This window comes from Dermacentor albipictus, chromosome 10, assembly GCF_038994185.2.
Source record: "Dermacentor albipictus isolate Rhodes 1998 colony chromosome 10, USDA_Dalb.pri_finalv2, whole genome shotgun sequence".
In the NCBI taxonomy this organism is placed as follows: Eukaryota; Metazoa; Arthropoda; class Arachnida; order Ixodida; family Ixodidae; genus Dermacentor; species Dermacentor albipictus.
In genome coordinates this window covers 75,132,044-75,153,936 of record NC_091830.1, presented here as the reverse complement: position 1 = coordinate 75,153,936, position 21,893 = coordinate 75,132,044, and the positions used below count along the sequence as shown (strand labels likewise).

The 21,893-nt window shown below is 45.5% G+C and overlaps 2 non-coding genes across 2 annotated transcripts; one reads left to right on the top strand and one right to left on the bottom strand.

Annotated features, from left to right (window-relative positions):
* The first annotated feature begins 8,579 nt into the window (after positions 1 to 8,579).
* TRNAG-UCC (transfer RNA glycine (anticodon UCC)) lies at positions 8,580 to 8,651 on the top strand. Its single transcript has one exon. It is a non-coding gene; the product is annotated as a tRNA-Gly (tRNA).
* Positions 8,652 to 14,460: 5,809 nt separating this feature from the next.
* On the bottom strand, positions 14,461 to 14,532 carry TRNAG-UCC (transfer RNA glycine (anticodon UCC)). The gene has a single exon. It is a non-coding gene; the product is annotated as a tRNA-Gly (tRNA).
* Between the last annotated feature and the right edge of the window lie 7,361 nt (positions 14,533 to 21,893).

The following is a 21,893-nucleotide window of genomic DNA, read 5'->3' as shown; positions in this document are numbered from 1 at the left end:
ACAAAAAAGTACATCATTATACAATAATAGGTATTACAAAATGGCAGAAAATAGAGCAGTTTTGAAGTTGCCAACGTCAGAAATGGCAGCGATGGAGGGAGGAAGGTCGTTCCAGTCGGCGCTGGTTTTAGGAATAAAAGAACCATGACACATCTTTGTTCTAAAATATGGAACACCAACTTTAAACATGTGATCGAAACGGGATGAAATGTATGAGGGGCGAGTAATAAGATGATCCTTTAATAGTGGGTTGTGGTGATACAGCCTGTGGAAAAGACAGTCTAAAACATTTACGGCGCAAGGAAAGCTCCGGTAATGTAAGTGTGTTTTTCATGGAAGTAATGCTGGCGTAACGGGAATAGTTAGATAAGATAAAACGTGCTGCGCGATTTTGGATGGATTCTAGAGTGTTTATAAGTGTGAGTTGATGGGGATCCCATACGGTGGATGCATATTCTAGCTTTGGTCGCACTAATGTTTTGTAGAGGGTAAGCTTTAACGGCATAGGCGCAGCAGAGAAATTTCGACGCAGGTATCCAAGAACCCGGTTAGCGTTATTAGTGACGTGTTTGATGTGCGTATGCCATGATAAGTTACGTGAAATATGGACACCTAGGTATTTGTATGAGTTGACGGATTCAAGAGAACTATCGTGAAGTAAGTAAACACGCGTATTGTCAGTGTTAGTGCGGCTTGATACATGCATTGTTTTACATTTATTAACGTTTAGTCGCATGAGCCATTTATCGCACCAGTTGGATATGCTTCTAAGATCGTCTTGAAGCCTATCAGTATCAGTGTGGTTAGTTATCTTGCGATAAATGACGCAGTCGTCTGCGAAAAGCCTGATAGATGAATGGGAAATGCATTTAGGAAGGTCGTTTATGTAGATGAGGAAAAGGAGGGGTCCCAGTACCGATCCCTGTGGTACACCCGATGTTACGGAAGTGCGAGAGGATGAACATTCATTAGCTGAAACGTACTGAGTTCGATTAGACAGAAAGCTTTTAATCCAGTTTAGTACATTAGGGTCAATGTTAAGCATGCTAAGTTTAAGAATGAGAAGATCATGTGAAACAGTGTCGAAAGCTTTTGCATAGTCCAAAAACACGCAGTCTACATCGAAGCCCATATCAGTATGGGTAAATAGGTCATTAGTAAAACATATGAGTTGTGTTTCACATGAAAATGTTTTCCTGAAACCGTGTTGTTCAGTGGAAAAGAAGGAATTAGACTCAAGGAAATCAATCAGATGAGAATGTATAATATGCTCCAATATTTTGCATGGTATACTTGTCAGTGATATAGGACGATAGTTATCGGGGGAATGAGTGTTACCTGATTTAGGGACCGGAACAACCTTGCCAACCCTCCAATCGCTTGGAAGAACTGAGGAACCTAGAGACTGGGAAAAGAGCATCGAAAGCATAATGGAAGAATATGGTTCAGTAATTTTAAGCATTTTACAGTTAATTGAGTCTTCACCTGATGAAGAAGATATTTTCAGGTTTTCAATCAACTTTTGTATGCCGACCCAATCTATATAAATGGAGTTCATTGGTAAATAGGAGGATTTAGTTACCGACGGTAGAGTTGCAGGAGCACATTTGTGAAAGACAGAAGCAAATACATCATTCAAAACGGAACAGCACTGGTTCGGAGGGATCGCAACATTGTCAGAACGGGCTAGTTGGATTGTTTTGCTTTCTTTGCCACCAACAATATTCCAGAATTTACGTGGATTAGACTGCAAAAGTGATGGGAGGGTGTTATCGAAAAAAATCTTTTTTGCATTTGTAATAGCAATAGTATATTCTGCGTGAATGCAATGATATGCTGCCCAGCGTTCGGGAAGATTAGATGCTTTGGCGCGACGAAAAATACGTTTCGTTTTGTTGCGTAGACGGCGCAGAATTCCAGTAAACCATGGCGAGGAAGGACTCGAAACAATCTTTCTTTTAGGTACATAGCGATCCATTAGTGTTAGCAGTTTGTTCTTGTACAATGACCAGTTCTCTTCAACGGTACGTTCAAAAAAGTTGACTGTGTAGTCAGTAATGAATGATTCTAGCTCATTTAAAATGGATGTGGTATCGGCGGCATGGTAATCACATATAGTTTTAACTGTTTTCTTCGAGCGAACTTTCTTCTTAAGTGTTAAGTGGAGAAGCGAGTGGTCACTTATTCCTGTAAGGTATGTTGGAGGAGAAACCAAATCTGGAGCTGTTGTAAAAAAGAGGTCTAAAGTATTAGACGAAGTGCTGGTAGTGCGTGTGGGTTCATGAATCAGCTGGGTTAGATTAAAATCAGCGCAAATGTCCAAAAAATGGGTGCACTCGGAAGATGACTGCTTAAGGGAGGAAACACCATTTTGCCACACTATGTTTGGAAAATTAAAATCACCTAGTAAGAACAAATGTGATTTTGGGTATCGAACAACTAATTTGTTAAGGACGTCATGAAGGTCAGTGCAGAAATTGGTAGTGGAGGATGGGGACCTATAACACGCGCAAAAGATGAGGTCGCCAGTGGGAAAACCAACACGGGTGCAAACTATTTCTAATGGTGAGTCAGTGGGGATAGTGAAGGAAGGGATAGCAGAACTCACGGCAATCAGTACACCTCCGCCCGTACGGAAATCGCGATCGTACCTGTAAAAGTTATATGTTTTTTGACAATCTAGTATTTCACTATCTTTAATTTTTGCTGAAAGCCATGTTTCGGTGAGCACAACTATATCAGCTGAGCATGCGTCGATATGTGATGACAGTGATGTGCGTTTGTTGGCGATACTTCGGACATTTGTAAAAAGAAGTGATAAGGAGTTTGCTTGCTTTGGAACACGAGATAGCTATGCTGCACCCAAATGTGAAGATTGTGGACCGGATGGTTTGTTGTTTGTTGGGGTAATCGCGCTCCTAGCTGGTCCGATCTCGCATACTTCATCTGTAGCTGCGCAATAAACGTAACATTTTTTACCTATGATTAGTTTGTTATGTCGCAAAGAAAAAGACTGGCCGCTGGCCTTGCCAAAGTCATTTAGTGCTTTCCGTGATTGACGAGTGGCTTTGCAAAAGTCTTCGCCGACTGAAATACCATCGGCTTTAAACTTCGCTTTTTGCGAGAGTATATGGTCTCTCATTTTGGAAGACACAAACTTAGCTATAACAGGCCGTGTCTTGCCGACAACGTATGTGCCTAGCCTATGAGCCCTATGGATAGCGACTTCCGAGGGAGTCATGTTGAGACAGTTTCTAAGAAAGTTATGGATCTGGGCTTCTGATTGAGCCCACGTTTCTGATACGTTGTCTGAGATACCATAGAAGATCAAGTTGTCGCGTCTTGAATGGTCCTCCAGAACGTCTAGTCTTGACGCGAGCGAAGCGCTTTCATTTGAAACTGCCTCATGGACTGCGGTAGTAATATCACTTACTGAAGGCATATTTTCAAAAGACTCAACCGCAGCTTCAACAGCAGTCACTCTATTGGAAAGGTCTGAAACGGTCTCAGTAAGGTTTTCTTGGTTAGCCTTTAGTTCAGCTATGGAATTCATCATCTCGGCATGTCGCGTGTCAAATTTTAACGACAAAGCAGCTATGGCCGCCATAACTTCATTGTGCTTATGTTGAGCTTCAGTATGAGGACCAGGGTTTAATTCTACGTCCCCGGAAAGTAAGAGCAACATAGCAACAGAGACACAATCACTCAGAGTGGCAGCCAGCACTTGTGGGCAAGGGAAGAGCAGCAAACCAACATTGTTTTTCTTTCCAAATTTTCCACCACACCATACTTTACGGCGACCTTATACCACGGCGTCAGTACATTTCAAAACGTGTCAATCATCGCAGTAAGATAGGAATTGATTAATGTTACCCTCTCCCCCGAGACGTCTTTCGTTCAACCTTTAATCCCCCGTACATCTCAAGAACGGAACTACCTTTTCTCAACTATCGCTGCCATCACCGATAACAAACTTTTTCGCAAACATTAGCTAACATTGTATAACCAGGAGAAATAATAAATTACCAGAACTCACCGCACTTGTTTGTTGGCTTTACTACTTTGTAACCACTTGCCTCTTTAATGCCATATGGCCAAGAGGGTCTCTTAAATAAGAATCAAATGATAAAATGGACAGTGACTTCCAGAGTTTCAGTCAGCATGAAGTATCACTTCCTCAAGATTACATTGAGCGCACTAGACCGTTTTAAAATTCTTTGCATTTTCATATAACAAATTGTTTTGAGGGAGCATGTGATACTTGGTGGTAATGCCCATCAAGCTGATTTGCAAAGAGCAGATGAAAGAGTTTGTGCATAAGCAAGTAAGAGCTTGCTATATTGTTTTTGTTCTCGTCGTCATGGCTATAATGACTAGAAAAGGAACAACTTGGGACTGAACATGTTACTTCTCCGTTTGTCATAAAAAGCCCTCAAATGTAAGTAAGCTTGTAAGCAAAATTTTTGCATTCCCGCTCTGTACGATACAAAACTGTAGACTGTTGCTTTCCTGATAGGGCTCACGCTTCTCTCTCTGGTAGACTTGCAAACATTTCATGGTGTGGCACAGTTCAAGAGGACCTGTTGTCATTATAGTGACCGTTGAGCTTCGTTAGGTTTGGCGTGGGCATCTTGCAGACCAATGATCTCTCTTTTGTCCGTCTTCCCAAAAAGAGAAATGATGAAGCCATGACAAACATGCAAACAAAAAATGGTGAAACAAACGTTAGTCCAATAAATGAACAAATCACGGTTCTAGTTGGTGTTCAGAAACATACCTTGTGAGGATTTTGGCCCTTGATGCTACTGCCACTGGTGACAGATTCACTGTTGACATGTCCGTCCTGAGACAATACAGTCCAAAGGCGTGAACAAGTGTGAGCAGCTACTTGGATGCTGGAGTCGAAAGAAAAAAGACCCTCAGTTACTATGGCGTAAGTATGAGTGAGCTTGTGATCCATGTATGAGTAAGAACAGTGCACAAAACGCTCCATGACAGGAAAGCAAACAAACACACACTGCACTGTTTTGCGTGGGCATTTCTTTCAATGGTGTCTTTGTGTGGGCTGTGCTTAGTGAAGCATCGACTAGATGACATTCTTTTTTTGCTAGATACAAGCTAATAAACACTAGACATTTTATTATGTCTCAAATACAATTATTCTAACTGTATAACATGAAGCACATTTGCCACTAATGTGCTGTGAATTTATCGCAGTGTATCACTTATGCAGAAACAGCGAAAGCTATTTATTATTCATGCTGTATTCCATGTTAGGAATTTTAGCAACGTGACAAAATAACAAGAGCCTCGTTTGAATTGCCTTTGAAGAGCGATAAATAATTATTGTTTTCCGCTTTTACGAAATGACTACAGGAATCTGTCTTATCCGCCTCGCACGCAAATGAATTCAAGGTTGAGAATGCGAAGCAATGCCTTTTTACTCACCGGTGCACAAGCCCAGAGGCTGAAAGGTCAATCCGCATTCGTGGGTATAGTCTCCAAGCGGATTGTACTTGGTTCCAGCGATGAATTTTCACGTTAGCTAGTACATTCTTTAAAGTAACACGTCATTACGCGGCCAGACAAGGCGGATCACTAACGACGGAAGCCGTGCAGCCGTTATGCCAGTGAAACTCCGCAAATTATGAAATTCACCGCCTTTAAAAAGGTTCGGCTATCGAAAGTTCGACGTATGAGCTGGCTGGGATAGTATTGTTTAATTAAAGCAAACCTACGTGACGCTTCTCAAATGAAATGACCACTCTGTTCGCGAATATTACCGCCGTACAATTTGAATCGATAAACGGTACGGACTGCAATCAGTACCAGTGGGCTGCTGCTTATCACACATCAGTGAGGTCTCAAAACCTTTATTCGAGTAATACAGCATCTACTTTAGTAACACAAGTCCAACAAAAAAAATGCTGTCCTTATTTTATAAAACAATTACGTGTTAACTATGTTTATCGGTTTCTATATGTACCCTTATAGAACGAATATTTAGCGGCGTTGAGCGCCCCTACACTGTAAAATAATTTACACCCTTAAAAGTGAAAAAGGGTGTAAATGTGTATATAACTCACACCCTTCGGGTGTAAATTATTTGACAGTGATAGCAGACAACTTGCGAATTAAAGTATACGATCAAATTGCAGTAGCTACACTTACGTGCTTCATGCTGTAACGCGCCGCGGCAGATTTTTCGCCCTCTGTGGCGATCGCTGGAGTTTGAGAGTGTGCGGGGCCTGGTTCTACTCCGGCTGCAACTGCGCATGTGACGGCTGTGCGCGGTCACGTGGCAGCACCTTGAGAGCGATCTGCTCTGGGGGCTCGTAGCATTGTGTGTGCTGTGTCTTCTCGGCTTTTACATTGGGTTGAAGCGATAGACAGCACGAATATCACTTCACCCGCTGCTGCTGCCGCGTATCCTCACGCCAGCGTTCTGACAGCCAGTTCCCGCGGTGATCGAGTGAGATGTGTTCATGTTTGCTTGTGTGCGCGTGACACCATGCTTGTTCATTTAGTTAGTATGTGCATGTTTACAAGATTATAAGGCGGATAAAACTACAATTTTTATTTCGCAAAGCTTTTCACTAATTGGCTATCTCAATCGGTCCTTTCCCTCTTGTGCGAAACTGCGACTTTATTTTATAAATTAAAATGCCACCGTTGTCATAACCTCCGACGATATAGAAAGTAATTAATCTTGATTACGATACGACCGCAGAAGAGAAAGGTGCAAGAAACCTGCAGAAGGTTTGTAATGTTCAGCCAATATTACTACAAATAAACGCGTCTTTAAAAAAAATGATGGCCCAAAAGCACAAATGACACCACATTAGAATAATTCGAGCTGCTCGTCGCACCAATAGCGGCGTTAACTTTCTGCAATGGCGATTTAGCGCGACGTCACGCAGCGTCATATTGACGTTGCTACTCGCGCTACTCACGGCATATTCCTTCGGCCAATCGGCGAGCTGACCGGCGGCTATCTTGGATCGCCACCCCGTATTCGCGTAATTTCAGATACATTTCGCTGGCTTCCGCACACTACCGCTAACTTTCTTTTTGAAGCGCTAACATCGCAATATAGCTGCCAAGGACCATGCAGAAAAAATGCATTAGTCGATAAAATTTGCAGTCCCGGTCACGTTTCGTCGTCTTGACGAAAACGCAAAATGGCACTTTGCGAAACTTCCGTTTCCCGGCACAAATTTCAACGCGCGTGAGCTCTGACAGCCCATCAGATAGTCAACATGGCGGATAATGGCGGCCGCGCAGCCGCCATGCATGTCGAGAATGGAGCCCTATAACCCCACGACCACACATTCAGTGTTCCCAACATGACACCGCGAATAGTGGAGGTGCAAAAGTTGGGGAACGCTGGTGGCGTTCGCGAATTTTGACCGCAAGACCTGGAAAATTGTAAGAATGTAGATGCCAGTAATCGGACCCATACGATAAAATCGTAAAGCTTGATAGGTTTGTTTGTGATAGGTTGGTTTGATAGGCTTGATATATATACGTAGCGCAGGTTTCGATGGCCCTAATTCTTTAAATCTAAGAGAACAAACTGCGGACGTGTCATTGTCTTAAACGTTTGTGGTTACGTCGACTCCTGCACCATTGAAGAGTGTTGTAGTGTTAAAGCTGCGATAGGCATATTGCACTATTTGAGAACAATTCATGTTGCACCAAAGTAAAGTTATGAAGTGTGCGCCTCAAATATGTGTATATAACTTCTCGCACAACTACAAAGCTTATTGCCGCAAATTATAAACAGATTAAGTTTACTTCATGCTCCCCACACATCGCATTTTTTCATAAACAGTACTGCTTGAGCCTTGCTTGCTGGGCCACACAATTTGTTAAAGAATCGACCCTCTTTGGCATTTACCATGACAATAACTAACAGAAGCAGGCCGCAATAAAGAAGCTGCCAAATGCTGCAGGAGCTTTTTTTTAGGATTAAGCTGGTCAAGAAAAAGAAAGAGAAAACCATAAAAGAAAATCGTGATTTGGAGAGCTGCATGGTCGTGGAATAAAGTCAGAAACAGCTAAAATTATGTTTCGGAGCTTTATGTGCAAAACCAAAATCGCAATTTGAGACTTGCCGTCGTGTGGGATGCAGAAATAATCTTGATTGCCTGGGGCCCTTTACCGTTCACCTAAACCTAAATGAACGGGTGTTTTTGCATTTCGAGCCTATTGAAATGCAGCCGGCGCGGCTGCTTCGACACCTGCGGCCTCGAGTATAGCAGCACAATGCGATAGACAATGGGCTACCGCCACGTGTAGAAAAAAAAACGAAAAAAAAATAGAAGTCAGGAACGGACAAGCAGTGCCAAAACAAAATCAATCTTCTCACAATGCCACACAGTTGCAAATGTGTCAGAGGCCACACAATGTACGCGAAAAGGAAATTATTTATAAGACCGGCGGTTCGACGTCTAGGCCAAGGGAGCCGGTCCATGCAGGGTCAGTGACCAGGTTACATCTCGCTTTCCTGCTCCCCTCCATGCCGTCGATGTACTCACGCGGACAAAGGGCTTTGCGGTGAGCACCTGGAATATCTCGCGTCGGTGGTATAGTGGTTAGCATAGCTGCCTTCCAAGCAGTTGACCCGGGTTCGATTCCCGGCCGACGCAGATTTTTTTTTTGTTCTTGTGAACATTTATTAGATGCCCATTTAAGAGGAACCTTTAGCTCGGGCCCAACTCCGACGCGGCCTATTCAAATACATTTAAAACGCTGAAATATTTTTCTGAGATAACCCTTGTACCAATTTTAATGAAATTTATTCCTCTTGAGAGAAAGTTTTAAATTCTAGTGACTGTTCGGAGCGGAATTTCTATTTAGGACCTGAATTTTGTGAAAAGAATTTTCAAAAATACGGAAGTTTGAAAAATATATACGCACGAAGTTTATAAATTCTTAGCTCTGCATCAAGAACAGATATCGCAGTTCTGTAAACAGCATCGATTAGATCATTCAAAGCGCAAATATTCAATATGTCAATTTATATCTTACGTGTGTTTGTTACGTTGTGTACAAGGGTTCTGCAAAAGTTGTAATCCCATATTGCTAAATTTTTTGGATTCAAATGTAACATACCAATTTTGGCCGCTTTTGAGGTACCATTGTGTATCATTGTGATATCATTTTCCTTGTTTAGTTAGAGTTATAAACGTGATAGTCTCGTTCTCTAAAATGTTTCTATATTTTTCGTTTTTAATAAATAATTGACCGTCTAAATTAAAAATTCGAAACCAGCAGTCACTACATCGTAAGGTTTTCTTTCAAATGCAACAAACCTCGTCGAATTTGATGCAGGGGTTGTCGAAAAAGACGAATTCTCCTTTTACATGTATTTAGATAGGAGCACCCGAGCTAAATCTTCCTCTCAAAGCGACCTTGGGCCCGACGACTGAATTGTGAACATTTATTCGATCCCCATATAAAATGACCTTTATTTTATAAAGGTCATTTAGGATTTTATTCGCTGTCGCAGTAGCAATCGATTTTGCAGTGCGCGAGGGAATGTACACTGCTCGCCCACCGATTGCAGCTGTACGTCGCGGCACTCCTTCGTTAGTGTTTGCGACGTTACGGGGCTGTCAAGTCTGAGTGGTTGCCAATGCAGTTTGCGTTAATTTTCGTTGCACGCATGCGGTAATCATGTCCAGAAGCATTTTCCGGTAGGTCGCACTGTCAACATCTCCTGTTTCTCTTACCGATTTATTCCTGCTGGGCAAATGAGCCAATCACATTTTATCTACCCTTTACCATCACCGCAACCAATCCACACCGCCGTCACCAGCACTGCCACTACCGCCAACATCATCATCATCATAATAATCATACGTGAGAAGCAAAAACAAAACAAATTTGCATAACGTTGACAGCCTTTAATGCGATTAGCATTCTTTGAGCCTGACAGTTTTCATAAAGAAGCGCTAAAGACGAAGTCGAAGGGACACATACGACAGGACTAGCGCTACTCCCAACTGGCGTTTATTACAAACGGTCATCTATATATTTCTCCGAATCAGGTACATCATGCACTCATTATCATACACACAGAGGTTGAAATGGATCATATCGTAGACACAATTGTTTGGTCAATCAGTTAAAGTGCCTAGATATATGCGCATCTATACATATATTATGTGCAGAGCATAAATAGATGACCGTTTGTAATAAACGCCAGTTGAAAGTAGCGCCAGTCCTGTCGTATGTGTTCCTTCGACTTCGTCTTTAGCGCTTTTTTTATGAAAACTGTCAAAATGAGCCAACTCGCCCAAATTAAGGTATCTTTGAACCTCTTTGACACCGGTCCCTGCGTATGTGCCCCGGGATATGTAGCGTTCTTAACCTCCTTGACGCAAACTTGGGTAACTAGGCATGTGCTGCTGCATATGTTCACCTCGTGCATGACTGGAGGTAACTAAAGATTTATTATGTGCCGGACGGAATCGAATTCACAGCACGCAAGATCATACAATCTGGTCGGAATACATATTCACAACGCGCCACGCACAGACTTCACGGCGGCGTCGCTAGATGGCACAGGGTGTCGTGAGGGAAGCGCGACAGAGGAGCCTAGTTGCATGCACGCCTCAAGCATGGCGCGTTTTGGCGGGGCCAACGCGGTGTTTCGCCACGCGCCTTGAATGCTAATCGCATCGATATCGACATTCATCGTGAGACAACGCATCTTGAAGGTGATCTGGGATGGCGACAGAGTGCGCAGAGTTCTGGTAGCTTCACGTGCGTTGTGTTCTTGCCGCTTAGTTCGCGTTGAAGCGAGAGGCAGCACGAAGGTAAATTCGCTCACTGCTGCTGCCTCACTTCTTCGTGCCAGCGTTCTGACAGCGAGTGTCCGCGCTCATCGAATGAAATGTGTTCATATTTGCCTGTGCGTTCCTGACACCATGTTTATTAACTTAGTTAGTAGGCGAATGTTTACAAGCTTATATAGCAGATAAGACTAGCATACTTACTTTGTATACCTGTCTAATAATTTGCTATTGCCTACGATGCAAAAATATGAGCTAGAAAAGCAAGGAAACGGCACATTGAATCAAATGAGAGGGATATTCCAAAGCATAATTTCCTTCTCTTTCACCTTCAATGTGTTTCAGTTATTCAACATAAGGATGTTCTAACTGCCAAGTTGTCAGCTGCAATTTTCCTAATTCCTATATTCACAGATTGTGAAAGGAAGTTTGGTCAAGACACTGAAGTAAGTGTAGAACTATGGTATGTGCCGGAAGTGATGTTATGTGAAAATAATTAACTTTGTGACATGCATGCCAACTGGGACAAAATTTTGGTTTAGCTAAATTGCTAGGGATGAGTATTATCATGAGAAGCCAACAAACACTGACACCAAGGACTACATAGGGGAAATTACTTGTGCTTAACAAATGAAATAAGGAAACCATAAATTAATGGAAATTAAAGTGGATGAAAACACGACTTGCCGCAGGTGGGAACCGAAGCCACAACCTTCGCATTTCGCGTGCGATGCTCTACCAATTGAGCTACCGCGGCGCTGTTTCCCCATCCACTTTTCTTCGGTATTTGTGTGTCCTAGTAAAACCCTGGGAGTGTTAGCCAGCGCCACCACTCACAGACCTTGGCGTCGGATGTGGAACATCCTTTCTGCCGCAGGTGTCACGAGTACGTGATCTTTTTTGGGTGAAGGCAACCGGTCAATAAACCCACACATGCTAACTGAAGGCATCAATGCTGCCGAATTCGAGACCCTCGTTATGCGAAGGTTGTGGGATCGTTCCCCACCTGCGGCAAGTTTAATTTTCATCCACTTTAATTTCCATTAATTCATCGTTTCTTTATTTCATTTATTAAGCGCAAGTAACTTCCCCGATGTTGTTCTTGGTGTCAGTGTTTGTTGGCTTCTCATGATATGACTAATAAAATCGGGCCCCTCGGTTAACCCCCTTTCTTCTCGTTCAGGGATGAGTAGTATAAGACATTATGAGGCTAGATGATAATCTAACGGCATTTAATTAGCTTTAAATATAGCTTCAGCGACGACCGGCGCACCTAGTAGTTCAGAAGATGTGACGCAAATCCCAGCATGTTGCCTCTGAGATATTTAGCGCAATGCACGCACCGCCGTATCTCGGTGGTCATGCCGAAGTACTACGCTGATTCTCAACGTTCTGTGTACTGCGTCATCTTTAGTGATAGGCGATAGCATCGATTTTCCTTCTTCTTTTGAGAGCGTCTCGCATCGAATCCGCTCGTCCTTTATTAAAACAAATTGCATGGGAGATGATACGCTTATAAACTATCGCAAACTAGGCTATTGGAGTCATAAATGAAGTTCAGTGGAGTCATACTTGGTCTTTAAGCACTGCAAAGAAGGGACAATTTAACTACAGTAAATAATAAACACGCAACATAGTTATATATTAGAAACCTACAAGTATGCAACGGCACCTCAAGTTAGGTGCAGTCTTTCAAGCTAACTTTCCAATAACAGGCAACACCCAAACGCTCCGACGAGCTGCAGTGGACGGCTACAGATTACTTACGAGCACTTGTCTTTCCTTGAGAAGCACTGAAACCGTAGCATGGGTTTGGAGGGACGGTGTGATGAGAGAATGTGTTGAATGACGTGAGGTAGTCTTTCTGAACAGCCAGGCAGTCTGCCGAGCACTGATCTCAGTGGTCGCAAACTCTCACACAATAAGCTCCAATTTGAAAACATGATAATTTATTACAGACAATTTTTTTACTCTACGAAGCAGGTGTATAAGGCTTGTATTCTTGACTGAAATAATTCCGGTAGAACCCATTACACGATTAATGTCGATGTTGATGCGATTAGCATCCTAAAAATATGGCGAAACACCGTGTTGCCCCCGCCAAAATGCGTCATGTTTGGCGCTTGAATGCAACTAGGCGTCTCTGTCGTGTGGATCATGTGTGAATATATATTCTGACCAGATTGTCTGAACTTATGTGCTACGCGTTCAATTCTGTCCATTACAGGGTAAATCTGTAATTATATTTTGCCATTCAAGAGGTGAACGTAGGCAGCGACAGATACCCAATTGCTCAAGTCGGCGTCAAAGAGGTTCGTTGAAGAACGGCGCATAGACAACGAGGTATTTTGGTGCCAAAGCAGTTCATTTCGAAGAATGGGACATACCCAGTTACCAAAGTTAGTATCAAACAGGTTCATTGAAGACCAGTGCACACCCAGTGGCACATAGTGGCCTGTACACAGTGACCGAAGTTAGCGTCAAAGCGTTTCATTGAAAAGCGGTACAAACTCAGTAATCCCAAGTTGTTGTGAAAGACGTTCATTGATGTGTAGCACATATCTGATCGCGCATATTCAGTGACCCAAGCTGGGGGGGAATAAATTAATCTAAAGGAGACGCACGCCACGTTGCACATACCCAATGACAGACCCAATGCCATATACACATAAGCCTAGCATGCCCGACGGTTGGCTTTCCACCTCGTTCCCTCAGCACAGCAGTCAGATGTTCGACCCATTAGACCATGGACTACTGAGTGACCCGGGTGGCGGCAAAACCATTAGAGACATGGAAGCTCTCACAGAACCTATCTCAAGATGAGTGTCGAGGTTAATACGATTGGCATACTCAGTGGCACATACTCAGTGACCCATGTTGCTGTCAAACAGGTTCACTGAAGGTCGGCATACACCAAGTCACATAACTCAGTGTCAACGCTGTGTATACCCGCTAGCCCGCGTTGACCCGATGAATGGTTTTGAAGCCGGTTCCCTCGGCACGAGAGCCCGATGCTCGAGCCATAAGACCGTGGAATACCCACTAACACAAGGTGGCGGGAGAACGGTTGGTTACAGACAGACACCGGGAATTGCGTGAATTGTTATAAGAATGCTAATCGCATTAAAGGCTGTCAACATGGTGCAAATTTGTTTTCTGTTTTTGCTCTTCCCATATGATTACGATTATGAGGAGGAGTATGGAGATGGGGCCAGCGATAGTGGCGTGGTTGCGGTGATGGTAAAGGTTAAATAAAATGTTGGCTCATCGGCCTAGCAGAGGTGATTGGGGGGGGGGAGTGAAACAGGAAATGTTTACAGAGCGAGCTATTGAGAACTCCTTCGGGACATCATTACCCGACGCGTGCAACGAAAAGTTACGCCAAGTGCATTGCCAACAAACTAGAGTTTACAGCACTGTAGCGTCGCAAGCACTGTCAAAGAACTGCAGCGATGTGCTGCTGCAATCGGCGATCAGTGTGCATTCCTTGGCGCAGACAAAAATACAAAGTCACATCTGTGCTTCCATATGAGCAGCCGCATCGCAAGGGCAATTGCTACGCTGACATTGAACAAAATGCTAATGATCAATCTTGGGGCCCACGGTCGCTTTAAATGTGTATACAATAAATGTTCATAACAAAAAAAGAAAAAATTTCTGCGTCGGCCGGGAATCGAACCCGGGTCAACTGCTTGGAAGGCAGCTATGCTAACCACTATACCACCGACGCGGGATGTCCGACATTCTCACCGCAAATGGTTTTATCCGCGTGAGTACATCGACGCCGTCGAAGGGAGAAGAAAAGCGAGATGTAGCCTGGTCACTGACCGTGCATGGACCGGCTCCTGTGGCCTAGACGCCGAAGCGCCGGCCATATAAAAGGTCTCTATTCCGCGTACATTGTGTGACTGTGAAACACAATTGCTATTCTGTGGTATTGTGAGGGCATTGATTCCGTAATGCATTGCTTGTCCATTTCTGGCTCCTTCCTTCCTTTATTTTTTTTTCTACACGCTGTGGTAGCCAGCAGTATGTCGCGTTGCACTGCTGTGTACTCGAGGTCGCAGGTTTCATACCGGCCGCGGCGGCTGCATTTCAATAAAATGAGAATGCAGACACCCTGCTGCACTTAAACTTAGGTTCACGTTAAAAAAGCGCAGGCAATCAAAATTATTCCGGCATCCCCCACTACAGCAATTCTCATAATCAGATTGTGGTTTTGCCACGCAAAACACTTGCATTGAATTTTTAACTGCTTCGGTTTGCTTCCACAACGACGTCTCCAAATTCCAATTCTGTCTTACGCTTTTCCCTTTCTTTCTGCTGATAATTTTAATCCTGAAGAAAATAGCTCTTGCGCTATTTCGCGGCTTTCTTTTTTAAGTGGCATGCCTCTGTTACTTTGATCGCGATAGCAATTATCTGCGCACTCCAGGTGCATTTCTGGCGTCGGCGTCGCCGTGCGGTTCCATATAAAATCCAAGGGCAAGAAAATCATCACCGCACGCTATGTGCTGTATGTGCGAGTGAGAGTGTGCGGGGATGGAGCCGGCGAACGCGGCACTATCTCGCGTGTGCGAGCGAGGAAGGCCGGCCGGAAGTGCGCCCCATGGAGGAAGGAAACTGAGGAGAGGCCCTACCCCCTCCGCACGCTGGGAGAAAAGTGTGGAGGAAGTGACGTGGTATGTTCTCCTCTTTTTTGCTGATTTTTTTATTTCTTTGTCATAGAGGCCACGCCTTTCGGGCCACAATTGCGACTTTGTTTTGGTTCTGTGCGCTCACACGTGTTGCTCCGTAGGTTTCGTACCGTGGCAAAGGCGCCGTGCGGGCAGGTTTGCGTTGGTCTTCGTGTTTTGTTGCGCTGCGTTATCTGGAATGTGCTCTCCGGGATGTTGCTGTGGCCAGGTGGGACAGGAGGAACTAAAATACGTGAAATGAACGTGCATGCAACGCTGTACGCAATGTACGGCGCCACGGCAATGGCTACGGACGAAGGAATATCTGCGGGAAGTTTTGCCCTTTTTCGCGGAACCATGCTGACGTGCTAACGATTGCTTAATATTGCTGTGGAGCGCGCGGGTCCGAGCAGCACGGTTGCGCGCAGCGCGGTGTGGTTCGTGAGAAATGTAAACAAGAGAGGAGAGCTGGCCTGATAGGCGGAGCAACGCCATGAGCAACGCCAACTTCCGGCTTCACTTTAGCTTCACAAAGAGTGACGTCAGGACCTCTCCTTAGTTTCCTTCCTCCGTGGTGCGCCCTCTCAAGTCTCGCGCGAGGCACGGGTGTCAGGCGCAGGGATGCCAGATCGCTCCAACCACAGGTAGCCAAATTGGCCTCCGCAGTAGGAAAAATGTAGCCAAAAGCGAAACTTTCGGGTAGTCTAAAAGTAGCCCAAAAGCTTTGTCCTTTCGTGAATTCATTTCTTAAGCATATATTGAATTGATTTTCAGCAAGAATACCTACATGTTAGTTTTCCCACGCTTGACCACGCATGACCTCCGCGCGCGCATCGTAGCGGAGGCCACGCGGCACGGAAACCAGATGCTGCACAAGCGCAACAACTGCAGAAACGCTGACATGCAGGCAAATTCATGATAAGGCAAATGCGGTCTTCATTGCAAATGCACCGTTTTGTTTTTCCCAGAGCACCCAAAAATGACGAGAAGAACAACACAAAAATAGCACTGTGCACTAAACACGCTAAGCAATGGCATGCAATCAGGCGTTCAGTATTATTACTTACAGCTCATGATAATTTCGCTAGCACCACACAATGCACTAAACGGAAAACTACAAAAAATTGCAAGACAAAGGGCTGTATAACGTAAAGCTATTCCAATATGTTTTTATTCCAATCTCCCAACGTCATATTTGCGTAACCACCGACGCAAGGATCGGGCGGTCACCCGCAGGGTTGTCTGAACAAACCAATGAAGTGCTACCCTCGTTTTTAGGAGGTAACATTTGTTTGCTTGAAAAACGAATAACATTGTCTGCACTGAGCGGCTTGTCTTATCTAATTGGCTCACAAGAGGCGAGGAGCATGCTCAAGTGGAGAGGGATTCGATGGGGCCGTGCCACTGCACTGAATATCGATAACTGGATGAAGAGGGCGGTGCCGGCGTCTGCGATTGGTCGGCTTTGCCCTACTTAGCTTGTGGTGGCTGGTCGACAATCGCGGCGGCATGCAACGGAAGCTTAAGAATGATGCTAAAACGGATCCTCAGCAAAGAAGAGTTACTAGAACGAGGCCGCAAACGTACATGAAGTGCTCGAAAACGTAACGCGGCCACGCAAAAAGCTTCATTACACGCAAATAAACCCAGGCTCCCCGGCAAGTGCGAGTAGCCGATGCCGGAGTGATCGGTAGCAGCCATCTTTTATTCCTTTCAGAACAAGGCAGCATGCGGCTATTCAGAAGGAAATTCAGTTTTTTTCAGCACGTTAATGCATCTTTAACGCGTACACGTCACTTTGACGCGGTGAGCTTTCGCGGTTTTGTGACGTCGCGTGACAGGCAGGTGAAGTGGGTGCAGCCCGAAAACGCTTGACCAATAGCCAAGGGGTAATGGCGAAAAGCGTCGAACCAAAAATAACTTTTTTTTCTTTTGTTCGGTCAAATCCTGCATAACCAGTCTGTACACGTCATATTGAATGGGGAGCTATCGCGGTTTTCGTGACGTTGCGTGACAGACAGGTGAAGTGGGGGTGGTCTAAAAAAGCTTTTGACCAATCGCGGTGGGCTGATTGCAGAATCGCAATAGAAAAGTTTGGTATAGTTTTACGTTATAGCGCCCAAAGTCTAACACAATAGATGGCGGTTGTTACAAAATGTAGTGCGACATGTAGACATAAAAGAAATATGCTATGGTTAAGCATCACGAGCTTATTGCGAAGTGGAGCTGCTTGGCCCATACAAAATCTCAGAGCGGAAACGGGACAAAAATTGTTGGCCCGGCTTAAAATCCTTGCAGTAGCCTCCGTTCCTGGCCAGGCCAATCTTCACGTGAAGGAGCGCTACCAATGTCTCGTTCGACATTATATTTCGGAGGTCGGTTTTAATGAGCGAGACCTGGCTGAACACTCATTCGACGCCGGCATTTGGTACGGGTAGTGATAGCAAATACAGGAGGGGGGGGGGGGAGGGTTGTCTAGGGAACGGATGGCTGTGGTGGCTGTGGGGTAACGGAAGAGGATATGTTCTACGTTGGCGTTGGAGCCGGGACAATTTGGACAGTAAGGGTCCGAGCGAATTGCCATGTAGGCGCCATGCAGCAGGCAGAAAATTCGGCAAATTGCGGTTAGGTTCAGCGGGAGCTAAAAGAATCTCATGCTTAAATAGTAGGACGCCGAAAGCTGACATTTGTAGACAGCAACAGCCTGTGTTCGCTGCCGCGCGCGCGTGGGTAGCGTTATTTCGCGGATGGAGACGTGTTTCCTGAGGCCAGCTTTCTTAATTAAAATCATCAAAAGGCCGCGATCCTTGACCTTTTGACATGCATATGTGTTCTCCCACATAGAACTTGCAAATTTTGACTTTTTAGCAGACGCGCTCAATTTTTTTAACCTGCTCTCGCCTGCATTTTTTATTCCAGCGTGTTTTTCATTCCTGCTTAAATATTTTTACATTTTTGTACATAGGAAAAAGACATCACCGCAACTGCGACCTCAATAACAAAACTCCTGTCGGAGAAAATCCACGACGTGAGAAAGTCTCACAAGCGACTGGCGCTGTCCAAAGGAATGGAAAACAAGGTTGGTCCGTAGGACGTTAATAAGTGAACGTGTCTAATCAAGTCGCCTAATTGCCCTTGTTTAGTAGCAGCTCTGCAAGCACGACTGCCAACGGGCACCTTGAATGTACGGCGTTGCTGTATCCCACTGCCAACTGGTCCCGGCTGAACTGGTTCCAGCTGGAACCACAACCAACTAGGAGTTTCACCATAAGCCAGTTCAACAGGGACCAGTTTGGAACCAAGTGGGACCACTTGGGATATTTTCCCCTGGGGCCTATGAACAGGTTCTACTTGCTGAAGAAAGCAAATCGTTGTTAACGGTGAATATGCATTTCAGATTATTTCGCTTTCAGCGGCTTCCTCACGGTATCTCTAGAGCTCCCGCTATCTTTCAGTCATTAATAGACGAAGTCTTCAAAACGATTCCAAAACTAGGTTCCTATATTGATGACGGCATCGTCGTAGGTGACTATACGTAGACGACTGTAAAGAAAGCGTGGAATAAGTGCTTCAACGACTTGCAAATATTAATATCACCGTAAAAGAACAGAAGCGTGAAATCTTTAAGCTATGTCATGTATCTTTGCCACCGAGTTACATCCGATGGCATTTTTTTCTAACCGCGACAAAGGTAAACGCCATCATGGAAGCACCTCAGCCAAGCAACTTAACTGAGTTGCAAGCCTCCTTGAGCTTCTTGAATTTCTACTCAAAATCCACCGAAGCCTTCATTGAATTACAGGGTTTCACGTACCAAGACCATGATCTGATTATAAGGCACGCCGTAGTTGGAGGCTCAAGATTAATTTTGAACACCTGTGGTTCTTTAACGTGCACCGAATGTACGGCACGCGGGCGTCTTTTGCGTTTCGCGCCCCGTGGAAATGCAACCGCCGTCGCGGGGTTTTCGTCCCGCAACCTCGTGCTTAGCAGCGCAACACCAAAGCCGCTAAAGGCCGATCCACACGACGGACCAAATTGCTCTTTTGGACCGCGGTCCGCGCATCACGTGAGAGGACGTCACCAGTTCGTGCGTACCGCCGTTGGCCCGCGCAAGACCACGGCCCTCGCGGTCCAACAAATTGCCGAGGCTTTTCCCGCTTCCGTTTTGGCGGCGGACCGCATGCAAACCGCAGCGATTTTGGCGTAGCCAACGAATGTTGTCCGGCAACAGAGTGCCTTCAGCCAAATCCAATCTAGTTTTCGGCTCAGCAAGAGCCAGTAAAGCCAGTCGTTTCATGTCCACCATTCCGCCTACACGTCCGTGCAGCAGATATATTTTTTAAACACCGTGCCCTCTTGGAGGGACGAGGAGGTTTTTTCATGTTGTATACCTCGTTGAGCAGTTCCCGGCTTTGTGGGACTCGAGCCGGAATGATAACAATGATAACACTCTGGCCGAGAGTGTAGCTGGTTGGTCTGCTCTGCCGTCTGCTATGGCGGTCCACCGTGTGGATGTGCTCTGCGCCGGACCGGACCGCGCCGGGCCGTGACGTCGCATCACGTGACCGAGCGGCCCGCAGACTTGGTCCGTCGTGTGGATCGGCCTTAAGCAACTACGGTGGGTACTGATCAAAGACTTGGCTACAGTTGCTGCACAAATGTACGACCTGCTCAAGAGGGGCAATAGTTGGGTGTGGACGGACGCATGTTCAAGAACTTTCGTGGAATCCAAGCAGCGCCTCATCAACGGTCAAGTCCCGAGTTTTTTTTTCCCGATGTAATAACGCCAATCAGCTTAAGCTGCGAGTCGTCCGCCTACGGTCTCGGCGCCGTTTTTCCAGTCATCCCGATAGTTCAGAAAGACTCATCGCCTTCGCCTCCAGAAGATTGAACACAGCGGAGCGCAACCACGCGCAAGGCGAAAAGAAAGCCCTGGCATAACCTTCGGTCTAAGCAGGCTTCATAGATCCAAATTCACGATGCGTACAGACCGCCAACCACTATTTGGCATCTTGGCATCGGATAAACCAATTCCTTCTCGGGCTGTAGTAAGGATTTAGCTTCGGACAATCACGTTAGCAGCTTATCAGAACGCACTGCTGTACAGAAACGGTAAGAACATGCAAGTTGCCAATGCACTTTCAAGGCTGCCACTCCTAGTCGAGCATAAATGACGACACTGTAGAATGCTTTGCAGTTTTTTGATTCAACGCTTCTCACCGAGACAGCCAGGTGACTGGCGCGACTAAAAGAGACAACATTATTTCCAAAGTCGTGCAGTTCACCGTATCTGGCTGGCCGACGCACCACGATGAGCGATTTCGTTCGTCGAAACGAACCATCATACGAGCAAGGCTGCGTCACGCGCGGCCCGCGAGTCATCCCGGATGAACTTCGAGAAGCAGTGCTAATATCGCTGCAGGAAGGGCGCCCAGGAATGCAAAGAATGAAGATGATCGCTATGTCGGTTGTTTGAAGGCCGTTGATTGACAAGGACATTGAAGCCATTGTCCGCCAAAGCATGTAAAACGACCATGCCTGCAAAGGCACCAGGACCACTGCATCCATGGACTTATCTAACTCGTGTATGGCAGCGAGTCCATGTCGACATCGCCATGAAGGGTGGCTCCGACTTATTTCTTCTGTAGACTTTTACTCAATGCGGATAGAAGTGTAGCGGCGCAACTATCGCCTCCGAAGCAGGCGAAGAAGTGGATGAGCTCACGTGCTAGGGCCCAAATAATGAAATCCTCCTTACCTCAGTGAGGAAACCTTCATTGCTGTGAGGCCACCTTATGTCACCCTGAAAGCTTCCTAAGGGGCCCTCGGAGAAGGCTTCCTTGGCGCTTCCTCAGCCGAAGGTTGCTCATAAGCTACCTTCATGCGTCCTTACGCTGCTCTTAGCCCTAAATGAGCACCTCACCTCACTGCTGGCCCACGTGGTGTTTGCTTGCGCATGCGCGCTGTCGCCCACCTGCGGACAAGCGCGAGCTCGATGCCAGACGTCAGCGCTCGTTTCAGTCGCACTTTCGGAATGACTGGCGTCTCTCAATGCCGCCGTGCTAGTCTTGCGGGAACATGTCAAGCTTTGCGCTCGACTGCGGTGGTTTCTCGCGTAAACAAAACTGGAAGAAAGCGTCCACGCGTCTCCATATACCGTATAAACGCGTGTAAGGGCCGCACTTTTTTTTACAAATTCGAGGGCCTATTTTCGGGGTGCGGCCCATACACGCGACATACGAAAAAAATTTTTTTTTCAAGTAAAAACAGACCAATAAGTGAATGCGCGTTTATTTACAATAATCCTCATCAATCATCACTATTTACAATCAGTCATCATCACTCGCGGAGTCCTCAGACTCCGAGCTGGTGCTGCATTCTTCTGGCTCATCACCCCACAAGTCGTCGTCTT